Here is a 15242-nt window from a genome sequence, read left to right as displayed (position 1 = left end):
GTGGCCTTGGGGAGGTCACTTACTGGTTCCCTCCGAGGCTGGTCCATCATCTGTACATGGGGATCATAAAGGGACCAACCCAGGGGCTCCTGGGTGGCTCAGTGGGTTGGAGCCTCTGCCTTCGGCTCGGGTCGTGGTCCCGGGGTCCCGGGATCGAGCCCCGCATCGGGCTCTCTGCTCAGTGGGGAGCCTGCTTCCTCCTCTCTCTCTGCTTGTGATCTCTGTCTGTCAAATAAATAAATAAAATATTTTAAAAAATAAATAAATAAAGGGACCAACCCAAAGAATTCCCGCGAGCTTGGCATTATTATTATTATTATTATTATTATTATTACTGCTGTTGCCCTTCGGTTGTTGCTACCTTTGCCAGTCCTGGGGCTGGGGGCCGGGGTGGTACAGGCATGGCAGAGTGGGGAAGGAGAGGCATAGCCTCTTTCCAAAGCTCAGCCCTCGAGCAAGAGAGAGCTCCAGGCCCATGGCGGCGTGGAAACGCACCCAAGGAAACACCAGTTAACCCCAAGAGGACAGAACTCATTACCCCAAAGGGATACGGCAAGAAAAGAAATAATTTCCATGGTCATAGAGATCAATGCTGTGATGCTAACTCAGAGCGGGGAATGAAGGATAAATAGGATCCCGGTTGGGAACCTCGGTTCCATGAGGGCTTATAGAACCAGGCCTGCTCCCGGCAGCTGGGATGGGGAGAAATAAAGGGGAGCAGAGATGATCCCTGCTCACCAGAGAAGATTTCATGGAGAAGAAGCTGATGCTTAATTGGTGGGTCTGTTGGAGGTGGGATCCTAGGTCTGACCATGAGTGGAAGTGCATATTTCGGGCATCTGAGTGGTTCAGTTGGTTAAGCCTCTGCCTTTGGCTCAGGTCATGATCTTGGGGTCCTGGGATCTAGCCCCACGTCCGGATCCCTGCTCAGCGGAAAGCCTGCTTCTCCCTGTCCCTCTGCCCCTGCCGCTTTCTCTCTCTGTCAAATAAATAAATAAAATCTTTTTTAAAAAAGTGCATATTTACCTGAGTCTCAAAAGCTCATGTGCTTTAAAAAAAAGTTAATTTTCTTATCACAGAAATAAGATGCTTAGAGATTTTAGAAGATATTAAAAAAATTAAGAAAATAAAAATCACATATATCCCATTGTAAGAGCTCTCTGACTCACAGTAAGTACTCAATATACTTTTTAAAACTTGGTTTAAGGTCATAAGAGACTCTTAATCTCACAAAACAAACTGAGGGTTACCAGGGGGAGGGGGTAGGGAGACGGTGGTTGGGTTATGGACATTGGGGAATGTATGTGCTATGGTGAGTGCTGTGAAGTGTAAATGTGGTGATTCACAGACCTGTACCCCTGGGGCTAATAATATATTATATGTTAATAAAAAATTTTAAAAAATTTTAAAAACCCAAGTTGGTTTAAGGAAAGAGATTGAGGATAATTGCTATATTTATTCAATATTGAAGGCCAAGGAAAGCAATAACGACAAGGACAAGTAATGAACTAAAAATAATTTTCGAGGGGCGCCTGGGTGGCTCAGTGGGTTGAGCCTCTGCCTTCTGCTCAGGTCATGATCTCAGGGTCCTGGGATCAAGCCCCACATTGGGCTCTCTGCTCGACAGGGAATCTGCTTCACCCTCTCTCTTTCTGCCTGCCTCTCTGCCTACTTGTGATCTCTCTATCAAATAAATAAAAATCTTTTAAAAAAATAATAATTTTCGAGTATATCTTTCTAGCTTATATCTATATTCTAGATAGACAAAGATCATCTTGTAAGTCAAGATATTGTAAGTCGAGCTACAATGTAACAACCTTTTGTAAGTTGCTGACTGTGTCTCGTCCACCACTATTTTTAATGAAAGCCCAGGGATGCATCAGTCCCTACTGTTATATGTTCATACTTCTTTTCTTGATAATAAATACCTAGGATATCTGGATATGGTAGGCTGATAATAGCCTCCCAAAGATGTCCACCTCATAATCCCCGGAATTTGTGGATTTGGGAGTAGATGGAATTAAACTTGCCTCTCAGGTGACCTTAAGTTAAGGAGATCCTTTTAGATTACAGGGTGTAATCACGTGGTCCTTTAAAGTGGACAAGGGAGGTAAGGGGGCCAGGGTCAGAGCCATACAATATGAGAAAAACTCACTGGCTTTGAAGAAGGAGGAAAGCAGCCACAACTAAGGTGGGCAGCCTCAAGAAGCTAGAAAAGCAAGGAAACAGTCTTCTTCCCCAGAGCCTGTAGAAGGAAATGCAGGCCTGCCCAGCCCCACCTTAATTTCAGCCCAGGACTCTCTGATCTCTAGGCTAGAAAGTTAATGCATTTTTATCGGTTTAAAATACAAGGCTTGGGATCATTTGTTACAGCAGCAAATACAGAACTCACATCCTAAGTCAAAGATTCTGCCAAAGATTTAAGACTTTTGATCATTATTGCCGGATAGCCTCAAGAAAGGTTGTATCAATGTCTACTCCTGGGTCTCTGCGGCCCCGGTTAGCGTGAGCTGGTTTGTTTGTTTGTTTGTTTACAGCAATGTCTTTCTGGATTTATTGGACACAAATAAAACGTGCACATGAGCAATATGTTCATGTTCTTCCCCGTGCAGCCTGGGGCTGGGATGGGTGCCTGACTCACACCAGCGCCATCGCTACTTCCAGCGCCTTGATGGTGTGGATCAGAAACTTCCGGAAGCCGCTGGACGGTATGCACTTTATTTTCTTGTCGCTCTTATAAGCACATCTGGGCCTCAAGAACTGACCCCCAGACCGTCTCTGAATCCTCTGGCCAGTGCCAGTTACATTTCATTTTGACTTATCAGTCTCCCTGGGACCAGATGAACTTCTTGGTTCTCTTTGTGATGATCTTGGACTTCACCACGGGCCCAAGGGCAGCATGACGCCTGTGTGTCGACGGCTGCCCCCTCTGTAAGTAGGGCTGAGCCAGAGGGGTAATAATAATTTATTTTCAATTTTGAAAGGCATTTCCTGTTTCAACCTGCATACATTGAGTTATTGCTGAAGGTAATTTTTTTTTTAAGATTTTATTTATTTGTCAGAGAGAGAGAGCACAAGCAGGCAGCGTGGCAGGCAGAGGCAGAGAGAGAGGCAGGCTCCCCGATGAGCAAGGAGCCCGACGCGGGACTCGATTCCAGGACCCTGGGGTCATGACCTGAACCGAAGGCAGCAGCTTAACTGACTGAGCAACCCGGGCGTCCCAAATTTTTGGTGTTTAATGACCCTTTGCATCTCTCATTTGTAAGATTTCTGTTCGTGGTCACTACCCATGTTTCTACTGCAATGCTTCCCTATTTCTCCTGGAGTTACATCGATGTCATTCTTTGGTCACAACAACCTTGGCAAGACAGTTGGCTGTCAATCACTCAAGGACCAGGCCCATTTCACAGATGGATAAGCAGAGACCAGGGATGACATGGAATCCTGAGGCTCTTCCGGGTCACCTGATCGGCCCCAGTGGCCACAAACCCAGGAGCCTCTTCCGAAGGAGACGGTTTCGCAGGGATGGCCCACAGAGCCACACAGGCTCAGCAGTGTTCACTCTTGCGCGTCTGGGGAATCGTAAGAACCGCAGGCTGATGTGACTCAGACGTGACCAGGCATGACCGTGACAGATGGCAGGGTTCTGTAAATATTGTGTCAGGCTGCCATCACAGCGGGGCTCCCCGCGCATCCCAGACCCCTGTCCACCCCGTGGGAAGTACAGCCAAGCCCAATGGGGCAAGACATCTGGCTCTCTCCCTCAGCTTGCTGCCCAGACTTTTTCCCAAGCCTCAGTTTCCTCCCTGGGGGGGATCTCCCGGCCGGGATATCCTGCTGAAGTGACTGGTTCTCAGCTCTTGGCAAGGGTTGAAATATTATGCCCCTTTGAAAAATGTTTCTGCCTCACCTGTAAATCCAGAGAAAGAGACACTCTCCCTAAGAGAGGGGCTCACATTTCACGAGTGTTTCTGTGAGCCAGGCGATCTACCGACCACACTGTCTTGCAACATCCTCACAGATACCATGCCCAGAGGGGAAACTGAGGCTCAGAAAGCTTACACTCTGTGTCCCACTAGGTTTGTGAGGCTCTTAACCACCGTGACAAGTTGTTCTACGAGAATTTAGGACTAGGAAGTTTAGTGTTTCTCTTGAAGAATCATGGTCTCTTCTTTAAAAAGAAAACAACAAAACAACAACAATAACCACAAATATGGGGGTGCCTGGGTGGCTCAGTTGTTAAGCCTCTGCCTTTGGCTCAGGTCATGGTCCCAGGGTCCTGGGATCGAGCCCCGCATCGGGCTCCCCACTCAGCCAGAAGCCTGTTTCTCCCTCTCCCACTCCCCCTGCTTGTGTTCCCACTCTGGCTGTCTCTCTCTCTCTCTCTCTCTGTCAAATAAATAAATAAAACCTTAAAAAAACCACACACACACACAAACAAACAAAATAACAAGACCTGGTCAATCACTGCATTTCCCTTTTTGCCTTGCCTTTGCGAAGACAAAGTCACAGCAACTTTATCTGCCCCTATGGCAAGTCAGTGTATTACCTTCTCTTCTCTTCTCCTTCCACATGGCATTTTTTAAAAAAAGATTTTATTTATTTATCTGACAGAGAGAGAGAGAGAGATAGTGAGAACAAGAACAGAAGCAGAGGGAATAGGAGAGGGAGAAGCAGGCTTCCCACTGAGCACGGAGCCCAATGTGGGGCTCGATCCCAGGACCCTGGGATCATGACCCGAGCCAAAGGCGGGCCCTTAATGACTGACCCACCGAGGCCCCCCCCTTTTTTTTTAAGGTTAGCCAAATGCAGTCGTGAGAAGAGGGGAAACAAGGAGCTCGACTGTGGTTGGCTGAAACGGAGGTGCCCTGTTACCTCCAGACCAGCTTCCATGTGGCCTCCTGCTTTTCCATTTCGGTTTTAGATTTGGGGGATGCGGTGGCCTTGTGTTGGACACTTTCCAGTGGGGCCAATGGGTCCCTTCAGGTCCCTTCCCCTCTCTGGACTTGGGTTCCCTGGTCTGTCGGCCGGAGGCAACGACAGGGCCTACGTCACCGGCAGAGTGGGCCTGCTGTGTGGGAGAGAGTTGACAAACATCGTCCATGGGTGTGAAGAAAAGGCCCTGAAGGCTGACGCCCTGGGGACGTCAAGCACCCCGGGCCTAGATAGACTCGGACGGGCCGCCCACCCTGTTACAACAAACACCTCTTCCAAGACGTGGGCTCTGGACTGCTGGGACCCCGGGGACAACCAGTCGGGACCCCTGATGGAGAACTCCCTCTTGTTACAAGTAGAGAAACTGAAGCTCACAAGGGAAACGACCAATTCCAAACTGGGGACCCGTCTCTCGCCGCAGCTGTCTTCTGGAACACTGTCCTTAGCACGCCCGTCTTGTCTTCTCTGGGAGTCAGGGGAAGGATGCCGGGGGCTGGGGGCACACGCTGAGGCCCAGGGAGCCCTGAGCCTCCTTCACAAAGGCTTCCGGAGCCCTCGGGCCCTGCCCTGGCTCCCTCCCGGGCCCCGCACAACCTTGCTGTGATTACTTTGCGGTGGGTGGGGTGAGGCGTGTGGGGTTCCTCAGAGCACACAGCATGGCGGGGGGACATGTGCCACGAAGGTGGGGCAGCGGGTGAGGACAAGGTGGGGACAGAAGGCAGAGAGGGGGCGGGGCTGAGGCTTTCAGCTCACCAGCTTAATTGGGGATATAATGGTTATTATTATTTATAACTTGTTCTTGAACCCACGCCAGGAGAGTGTGTTCACAGCCTGCACAATCCAGGCAGGCGTTAAATAATTAAACCAAGGGCCTAATCGGCGGTGAAACTCCCCATGGGCTTCTACTTCCTTCGTTCGCTGATTGCTGATATTTTGGGGGTGAAATATGACCATTTTTACCATCAAAGAGATCAGAGTTCCAAAGGCAAGAAACGGAAAAAAGGTTGGTTTGGGGGGGGGGCGACTCTGCCCGTTTTCTTTTCCTCTGGCTTAGTGGTCTGGTAAAGTTTCTTTAGACATGCAAAGATTTACACACCTTTCTGCAGGGAGCCTTAAATTACTCCCCCGGTCCCTCACACATTCCCCCTAGCGCGGGAACAGTAAGTCATTGAAGAATGACCAGACCTCCCCATAACAGCTCTGGCGGCCTTTGAGAAGGAGAATGTCTAATGACTTTTTTTGAAGTGGAGGTCAAGGTTTTTTAAATAAAACAATCTGTATTAACGCAATTTCCTTTTTAGCTGTAACATTGGATTCCCTGCCCCCTTTTTGGGGGGTGGGGGGGAGGCAGGGGTGGGGAAGGGCATCATTTTTCTCCTGCCAGACAATATGTCCCTAATGAGATACATTTATTTAAAACTCTGTATATCATCACCCTGTCAGGGCCGGCAAGAGGGACCCCGCCGCCGTCTCCCTCTGTTTGTTTCAGATTAGCGGGGCCCCTGATGGCCTGTGGGCCACAGTCTCCTGCTCCCTTGGAGTCTTGACCAAGTTGCATTTTGTGCCCCTGACCTGCCACCCCACCCCCATCGAGTCACCCAGATCTCGGTACAGCCCTTCGGCCTCCTTGGGTCCATTCCCTTCCCCAACACACCCACCTGCCTCTCCCCAGGCTCAGGGCCGCTCGCTTGGCTCCTGGAGGCCTTCCTGCCCGCATCAGGTGGAAATACGGAATTCCAGTCCCAGCTCCGCCTTCAACCCTGCACAGTTCCCCCAAACCTTCCCTTCTTCATCTTCCAAATGGGGCTGACAAGAGCAACCCACTCTCCCTCCCCCTGGTGTGACCCCGAGACTGTAGGAATGTTCTGCTGGGCGTCCCTCGCATGTGCTTGGTCTCCAGCTCCCAGTACGTGTCACTTGTAACCGCAGCCCACGGTCACCACCACTGTTACCGCTTCCCCAGACCTAGAGCAGAGGCTGTGGGCAGGATCGGCTGGTGCCCCCCACCCCAGCTCAACAAGCCAGCTGCACCTGAATGCGGGGCTCAGTACCCCCTCTGACATCTTTTCATTGAGTGCCTTCCGGTGCTGGGGCCGGGCTTGGGCACAGGGATAGAGCAGTGACCCAGACAGCCCAGAGAGAGAAGACAGAGAAGCAGCAAGATCTGGGGCTCATAGGATCATGGCCAGGAGGAGGCAGGGAGGGCTTCCCAGAGGAAGGAGCACTGAGTGGACTCCTGAGGCACAAGCAGGATCCAGCACAAGAAAGGGGGCTGGGATCTAGGCTTGCCCTAGCAGGGGCTCCAGCCTGTGGGGAGGACCCACAGAGCCTCCCACCTGACTGGTTCCAAGGGACCTGGGCCCTGCAACAGCATCCTTTTTGGTCTCACTGTGACTCACTTTCCCCTCCCTGCCAAGCTCTTGAGCTTGAATTACATGATCAACTCCCCTGCACACACCAAGGTCATGAGACACTCCGTTCCACAAATGTGTGCCTCGCTCCTTCCTGGGCCGGCTCTCAGGGATGGGCCTGGGGCTTATCTGGGGACAGGCCGGTTCTCCCCTCAGGGTTCACAGCCTGCAGAGGGAGAGGGAAGTGGATGTTGGATGTGAGTTGGACTTCAGCATCCTGAGGTGGGGTGTGATCAAGGGATGCCCCCCCCCCAACACACACACTATGTGGCCTATAGGGAAGAAGCTGGGTTTGGGGGTAGGAAGGGAATTACCCCGGATTTTGCCTGCTGAGAGCAGGGGACCATGTTCTCTCGCTACAGCCCCGGCTGGCAGGAGCCTCTGGGAGCCTTGTTTGGGTCTGAGGGCTCTGGGATCTGACAGGAAGGGGTAGGCTTGAGACCAGGGGCAGGTTTAATGAGCCAAAGTGGCGGAAAGAGGGGACAAGGCCCTTGCCGATGGCTCAGTCATGGGGTCAAGGGTGGGAAGCTACCCACGCATCCCCACACCTAGGAGTACCCACTCTGGCCCAGCTCAGGGCAGGGGCCTGGGCCTGGAGCATCCTGCTCCATAGGGACAACTGAGACACCGCAACTCCTCTGCTCCTCCCGGACCCAGTGAGCTTCCTGCCGGCCTTCCATGCGGCTGCCTCTCCAGAGCCCAGCCCCAGGTCTGGCACCGGTAAGCGTGAAATAAATAGCCACTGAATGAAGTAAGAGCCATCAGAGGGGCCCGCACAGCCCATCTAGACGGCATCCAGACAGGCCTGAGTTCGAGTCTCTCCTCCCAACACTGCTATTCACGTGCCCTGTGACCTTAGGCCAGTCCCTTCCCTCTCCTCTGTAACTGGGGGATCCAGGCTTCAGGGTGTGGGGACAATTCACCCCACAATGGGAGTTTAAAGCAGGCCAGGGCCTTCATAATTGCTGGCTGCCTGAGGGACTCTTGGCCTGGTGTGCTGATTTCTGGAATCCTCCAGAATTACTCTCTTGGTCCACAAAGTGGGCCTTTACCTCTTATCCCTGCTCACACCTCCACAGCCAAATCTCAAGGCATAGCCTGGTCCCACACCCCTTCTTCCCTGGCTCTCCCACCCCATCTCTGTCTCAGACTTCATTTCTGTTCTCTCCCATCGGTCTGTGTCCCCGCCTGTGGTTTTCTCTCCGCCTCTGCCAGGAATCCTGTCCCAGAGGAACCAGTACTCCAGGGCTCAACTGTGTTCCTTTTACGTGGTGAGATGGGAAGAGGGAAGGAGGGAAGGAGAGGGAGAGAGCAGGAGAGAGAGAGGGAGAGAGAGAGAGGAGGAAAAAATCAAAGCCCACATATTGGTTCCAGATGTGGTCTTCTCTCATAGCTTTCTCCAGCAATTTAATTAAATTCCCCCAGACAGCCAGGAGGGTTTCTTAATGATCAAATTTCCCGGCTCCCCTCCTCGAGCGGGCCCACTCTGTCTCCCTGACGGATGGCCGACCAGATTCTTCCTGCGTCTGCTCTGCCAAGCACGGCCAGTGGGGGTGGAGTGGAGGGCTTTCTGGGGGTGGGGGCACGAAGGATGCTGTGCCCGCCTCTGCCCTCCCTCCTTCCCCCAGGGCTCTGAGCCCTCCCTTGGCAGAGCCTGACCACGCCTGGCTACAATGGCTGGAGGAGGCCCACTGGTCCCTTCCTTTGAGCTCTCTGTCTCTGGGCTGGCCTGCCAGGAACTGAGGCCAACTGGGCACCAGCCGGCCTCAGACAGGACAGTCTCTGGGATCAAGACTCTGGGCTCATGGACCAGCCAGAGATGGGGCAGGCTCAGACCTCCTGGGGAACTTCCCCACACCCCATTTGGCTCAGAGAGGGCAAGGCCTGGGCCAAGACCACAAAGGCCCGCTTGCCAGGGACAGGAGAAGCAGAGGCAGGCTGACCAGCATTTTCAAGGTGAGGATAAGCCAGGGAAAGGCCTGGGTGCTATTTCTTGGGATGGTTCCCCCATGGAAAGCTAAAGGTCACTTTGAGTAGGCCCCCGATTTCTGGAGCAAGAACACATGGAGTCAAGCCCCAAGACTACCACTGTCAAGACCACACAAGACAGATGGGCCAGTGAGGCTGAGAAAGGGCCAGGCCGGAGCCTGGGCCCCAGAAGGCCTCCTGTCTTGGGGTGAGGGGCCTGAGGGACTGAACGTTTGTGTCCCCCAATTTCATATGTTGAAGCCCTAACCTCCAAGGTGATGATGTCAGGAGGAGGGGCCATTGGAAGGTCATGAGGTTCGATGAGGTTCGATGAGGTCACGAGGGGGAACCCCCAGGATGGGATCCGCGCCCTTCCAGGAAGAGGAAGTGCCATCAGCGGCTCCCCAGGAAGAGGGGAGCCCCTAGCAAGACAATGGCCACCTACCGACTGAGAGGTGAGGCCTTCGGATGAAACCTCCCTTGCTGGCATCTTGGCTTTGGACTCCCCTGCTTCTAGAACTCTGAGGAATAAATGGCTGTTGTTTAAGCCCCTCAGGCTATGGTAGTTTGTTATGGCGGCTGGAGCAGCTAAGACAGGCTCCAAGCGCCTTCTCAGCCTGTCCACCTGGGCTTCTGAGGCCCTGAGGACTCACCTCGTCTGGAAGAGTCTGGCACCAGGACCGCCTGGCAGTGTCTGTGTGGAGCGGGGACCATGTCAGGGAGCTGGCTGCCCTTGGAGCAGGGTCTCTGGCCAGCAGGGGCAGGGTTCATGGGAGTCAGGGTCCCCAAAATGCTCCTCAAGGCCTCTGAGGGGAGTAGATGGAAGGAAGGAGGGGACAGGAGAGTCCTCCCCAGCCCAGCCAAGATCCTACCACCCACTCCTCCTCCTAGCCTCCCGGTCCCTCAGTTTCCCCCCTGAGCCCACAGAGGGTTGGGCCTCTGGGAGCAGAGAATCGGGGCCTTGTCCTTCCAAACAGGGCTGAGCAGGCTCAGGTCATGAGGGTCGGGGGTCAGGCTGGGGTCAGGGTGCAGGGGAGGGGGAAGGAGAGGAAGGGAGGGGGGGTCAGCGGAGAAGTGCAGACCAGAGGAAGCTGGGGAAGGAGGGGGGCTCCGGTCCCGCCTGCGGTCCCATTCCCTTCACAAATACCCCCAACCCTCCATCCCCGTGCCTCAGTGCCCTTGGGACGTGCCAGGGGCTGAAGCTGGAGGCTGTCCACCAAGTAGAGAAAAGAATATTCCTTGTGGCGGATTGCCATGTTGTCCAAATATCTCGCTTTATGGAAACTCAGCCAAATCAAAAGAGGAGAAATAAAAGGGGGGCCTTTCCCCCACGTCCCCCTCAAGGGCCTTATAAGGGACCAACCTGGCTGCTGAGAGGGGTCTGGGGGGGGGGAAGGTCCTGGGAATGGGGCAGGACCAGCCCTTCCCCGGGGCCTCCCACCCTGTGTGGGAGCATGTGCGTGAGAGAGTCACAGAGGGCGTGCGTGTGCACGATGGCCTGTCTGAGGAAGTATGCATTGGCGTGAGAGAGGCGGTGTGTGTGAGAATATGTTGGCGTGAGTGTGACAGGGTGTGAGAATGTCTTGTGAGTGTGACCAATGCACACGTGTGAGCGTTCAGGACGACATGAGGGTAGGGGCGTGAGTGTGTGTGAGTGTGAGAGCAAGAGTGTGTGAGCATGTGAGAGCCGGGGGTGGGGGGGTGGCAGGCGTCCTGAGCGGGGGCTCCAAGGTCAAGAGCCAGGCTCTGGGTGTGAATTCTGACTGGGTTCCCCGCCCCCACCCCGGGAGCTCACCGGCCCCCAGTGGGCCAGTCCGATCTCTGAGCCTCGGACGATGACGTGGGAATCCTGCTCCTGGGTGTCATGACTCGTCAATGAGATCACGCACGTTGAGCTTCTAATCTAATTCGTGGGACACAGGAAGTACTCGACCAAAGGCTGCCGTTGTTCTCCGTGTATCAGTCACGGTCAGGCTGGGCCCTGTGGTGTCCCAGAGGATAGGGGAAGTAAACGAATGATGTGCTAATCCAGGCTTGGAGGGCCCAGAGGAAGGGGACTTGGGGGCCCTCCAAGGCAGGTGATCTGTATGCTGGGAAGGTGACCTGTGTGCTAGAAGGAGCTAGATTCTGTGGACAGAGCGGGGCCTGGCCCTGTGCTCACGGCCTGCCCTCAAACTCTGGGCACACGAGGACTGTGCACGGCCTGATTCCCTGCCTGTGGCTAATTGAGCGTCTTGAGTCTCAGGCAGGATGCTCATTAGTGAAAAGTTCGAAAATACACAGAAACACAAAGGAGAGCAAAGTGCCCCAGATCCCAGCACCCAGGAGCAGCCACCACTAACATAGTATGTGGCCCTCAACAGCGAGCCCTGCTTAGGCACCCATGCATACATGGGTACACATACAAACACCACTTTTCCCTCAGTGGGAGTCATATAGTACCTACTATTCTCTGACTCGCTTTGTTGAACTGCTATAGGGCAGAATCTTGTGTGAAGGGTGCTGGCTATTACCACTGTTGGCTGGACAATTAGAGTCTAAACTTCTCCCCTTGTATTTATTAACAGTTTTTCATCCCTTGGGACCCACCTGTGCATGTCCTTTGCCCATTTTCCTGGCAGTGTTTTTGCTTTCTTCTTGTTGATTTTTATAGTTCTTTATATATTAAGGTTATCCCTCTCTGTAAATTGGACAGGCAGAGGGACTTCCAAACTCCCCGGGGCAGGGGCAGAGCCAGCCAGAGTCTGAGCATTGGGTGCTTGGCTCCAGAACCCCCAACCTGCCTGGGAATCCTGGAATTCGGTGGCAGAAAGTGGCTAGGCTGGCAGGGCAGGGAGAGGCAGAGGCAAGGAAAGAAGAGAGAAGGTTCAGAACTGAAATCAGGGGCTCTGAGTGACAGAGGCTTAATGGGAGACAGATGGAGGAAACAAGGTTGCCCTTGCTGACAGGAGGGAGGTCAGGGGTCAAGGAGTTTTCTAAAGACAGGAGCCTGGGCGACAGGCAGGCGACAGGGCCTGGCTCCACAGTGTGCTGCCCAGGGGCTGTGACAGAGCAGGGAGCAGGGGTCAGCCCCCTACTCCTGCTTGTGCAGACCCTCTCAGGCCCACACCCAGAGGAGCTGTGGGACACTCCACCCCTGAAGTCCAGATGTAGGGTATAGCACCCCACCTCCAGGCCTCAGTTGGAGTCTCAACCTAGCCGTGCAACATTGAGCAAGCCTCCAAACCTCTCTGAGCCTGTTTCCTCGTTTGAAAAATAGTATAATACCATCATTTACCAATGGGGTTTATTGAGATTAGCCCAGTGCTGGACACATCAGAAAGGCTCAGTAAAGAAAAGCTAACTCATCACTGTTCCTTTACTGGCTACAAGACAATTAGAGTTTTCTTGTTGGCAGAGCCCACCAGCGACATCAAGGACCTCTTCATTGGCTTCGAGACTCTCAGAGCTGAAGGGCCTTCAGGTTACAGGGGAGGAACTGAGACCTGGAGACCAGAAGGGACCTGCCGGGGTCACCCATCCGAGCTGTCTTAACCGTGTCCTCCAAAGAGACATGTTCAAGTCCTAGCCTCTGGTGCTTTTGACTGTGATCTCATTTGGAAATAGGGTTTTTTGTTGTTGTTTTGTTTTGTTTTTGCAAATATAATCAAGTTAAAATGAATTCCTACCAGATTAGGATGGGTCCTAAATCCCATGACTGGTGTCAGTTAGGAAGGACAAGGAGGGGCGCCTGCGTGGCTCAGTGGGTTAAGGCCTCTGCCTTCGGCTTGGGTCATGATCTCAGGGTCCTGGGATCCTGAGAGCGTCTGGCTCTCTGCTCAGCGGGGAGCCTGCTTTCCCTTCTCTCTCTGCCTTCCTCTCTGCCTATGTCATCTCTCTCTCTCTGTCAAATAAATAAATAAAATCTTTAAAAAAAAAAAAAAAAGAAAGGACAAGGAGATTTGGACAGAGACACAGACACAGGGAGGAAGGGCAGGTGAACACTGAGGGGCACAGAAATGGGAGTGGAACTATCACAAGCCAAGGAAAGCCTGGGGCCCCCGGAAGCTGGCAGAGGCAAGAAAGGAACTTTCCCTAGGGTCTTTGGACCAAGCTTAGTTGCTGCCTGTCGACACTTCGATTTCAGACTTCCGGCTCCCAGAACTGGGAGGGAATCCATTTCTGTTGGTTCCGGCCACCTGGTCTGTGATGCTCTGGTATGACAGCCTTAGGAAACGAGTGGAGCTGTGCAGAAACAAGCCTCAGCCCAGGTGGTACTCCCAGGTCTGTCCTGGACCCCATTCTAAACAGGCTTCCTCCAGTTACTCACCACGTGCCCAGAGGCGCCCCAGTCCCCTGAATCAAACGGGAAGGGCTGAGAAGCCCCTTGGGTTGCCTGTTGGCTGCTACACCACTCAGGACCTTGGGATCGAGAAGCAGGGTGCAGACCCTTAAAATAGGGGTAGACATGCCCAAGCACCCCCTCCAGGGTAACCCTGGGGAGACTGAGGCACACTGAAGCAAGTGCCCCATTCTGATACTTGTTGTTGCCAGATGGGAGTTTGGGCCCCGGGTGCCCAATCTTCTGATTTTACAAGATAAGATGGAAAGCTCCATATCAGTGTGGGCAGAATTTCCCAATGTCACTCAAGAAGACACCCCTTGGGGGATCCGGGTGGCTTAGTTAGTTAAGTATCTGCCTTGGACTCAGGTCATGATCTCAGGGTATTGGGTTGGAGCTCTGCATCGGGCTCCCTGCTCAGCCGGGAATCTGCTTCTCCCTCTCCCTCTGCCCCTCACCCTGCTCATGCTCTCTCTCTCTCTCAAATAAATACAATCTTAAAAAGGAAAAAAAAAAAAAAAAAAGGAAGGAGGTAAAAGAAAGGGGGAAGAAAAGGAAGAAGACATTTCTTTCCTGGAGTGAGAACCCAGGCAGGCATGTACTGGGAACCATGGACTGGGGGGTCTGCAGTCCTTTCTGCCGAGCCCAAGCTGCCCACCCACCCCTCCTTCTGGCCCTTCTAGGCAGTAGAGGCAGAGGCAAAAAGGTGTTTTGAGTGCCCGGTGGGGATTTTTATAGCTTGTCATTTGATCTGCAGACAACCTTGTAAACTTAACAACAATAACAGCCAGCAATGAATTATGCAGCCCCTGCTGCCCGCTAGCCCCTGCTGGGCCCCTAGAGCCAGACCTGGGGGGAGTGCTTTGGATTGGCTTTCTTGATGGATCTGTTCTGCTCTTGGTGGGGGAGCCGAACAGACACTCGGATTGTCTTCAAATGCCTTTCTAGACCTTTTCTCCTTCACTCAACAGCTCTCATCTCTGGCAGGTGCCAGATGGGAGAGACTTCCCAAGGGCGCATGGAGTGGGGTGGGGGGGGGGCGGGGGGGAGGCCAAGGCGCGAAGCCAACGCTGGGACCCCCACGCCTCTTCAGAAAGGACTTTCCAGAATCATGAAGACATCAGGGCTCCGATGTGGGGACTCGAGGTGGCTGAGGTTCCAGTGGATGGCTAAGGAACGATGCCTAAGCCCTAGAGGGGCCCCAGGCTTGGGTTCCTTCCTTGTAGACTCCACGTCCCTGACACTAACAGAGCTCTTGAGCCAAGATCTTGGGTGGGTGCGATTACCCCCGTTTTACGGATTAAATTACAGTTCATTGAGTCCATCAAGGCAGAAAAGTGGAAGGCGCTGGCAGCCCGCAGGGCCAGGAGCTCCAGGGGACAGAGAGTAAGGAATTGCCCCCGCCGCCTGGTGGGGCTGGTGGGCGTCCACTCAGCGTGGGGGGAGGCGAGAGCCAGGCGAAGCCGGAAGGAGTCCGGGTCGGATCCGAGTCCAGGGAGCTCAGCAGCTCCTGGGGTTCGAGTCACCTCCACCGCCCGGGGAACTCGGACAGAGGCCGGCGGAGCTCGGACGGCGCCCAGCGGCCGCGGGCGGGATCGCAGGGCGGA

Source organism: Enhydra lutris, unplaced genomic scaffold, assembly GCF_002288905.1.
Source record: "Enhydra lutris kenyoni isolate GAN:26980312 unplaced genomic scaffold, ASM228890v2 scaffoldscaffold13, whole genome shotgun sequence".
In the NCBI taxonomy this organism is placed as follows: domain Eukaryota; kingdom Metazoa; phylum Chordata; class Mammalia; order Carnivora; family Mustelidae; genus Enhydra; species Enhydra lutris.
The sequence above is the reverse complement of the archived record's forward strand: the minus strand, read 5'-3'. Positions refer to the sequence as shown.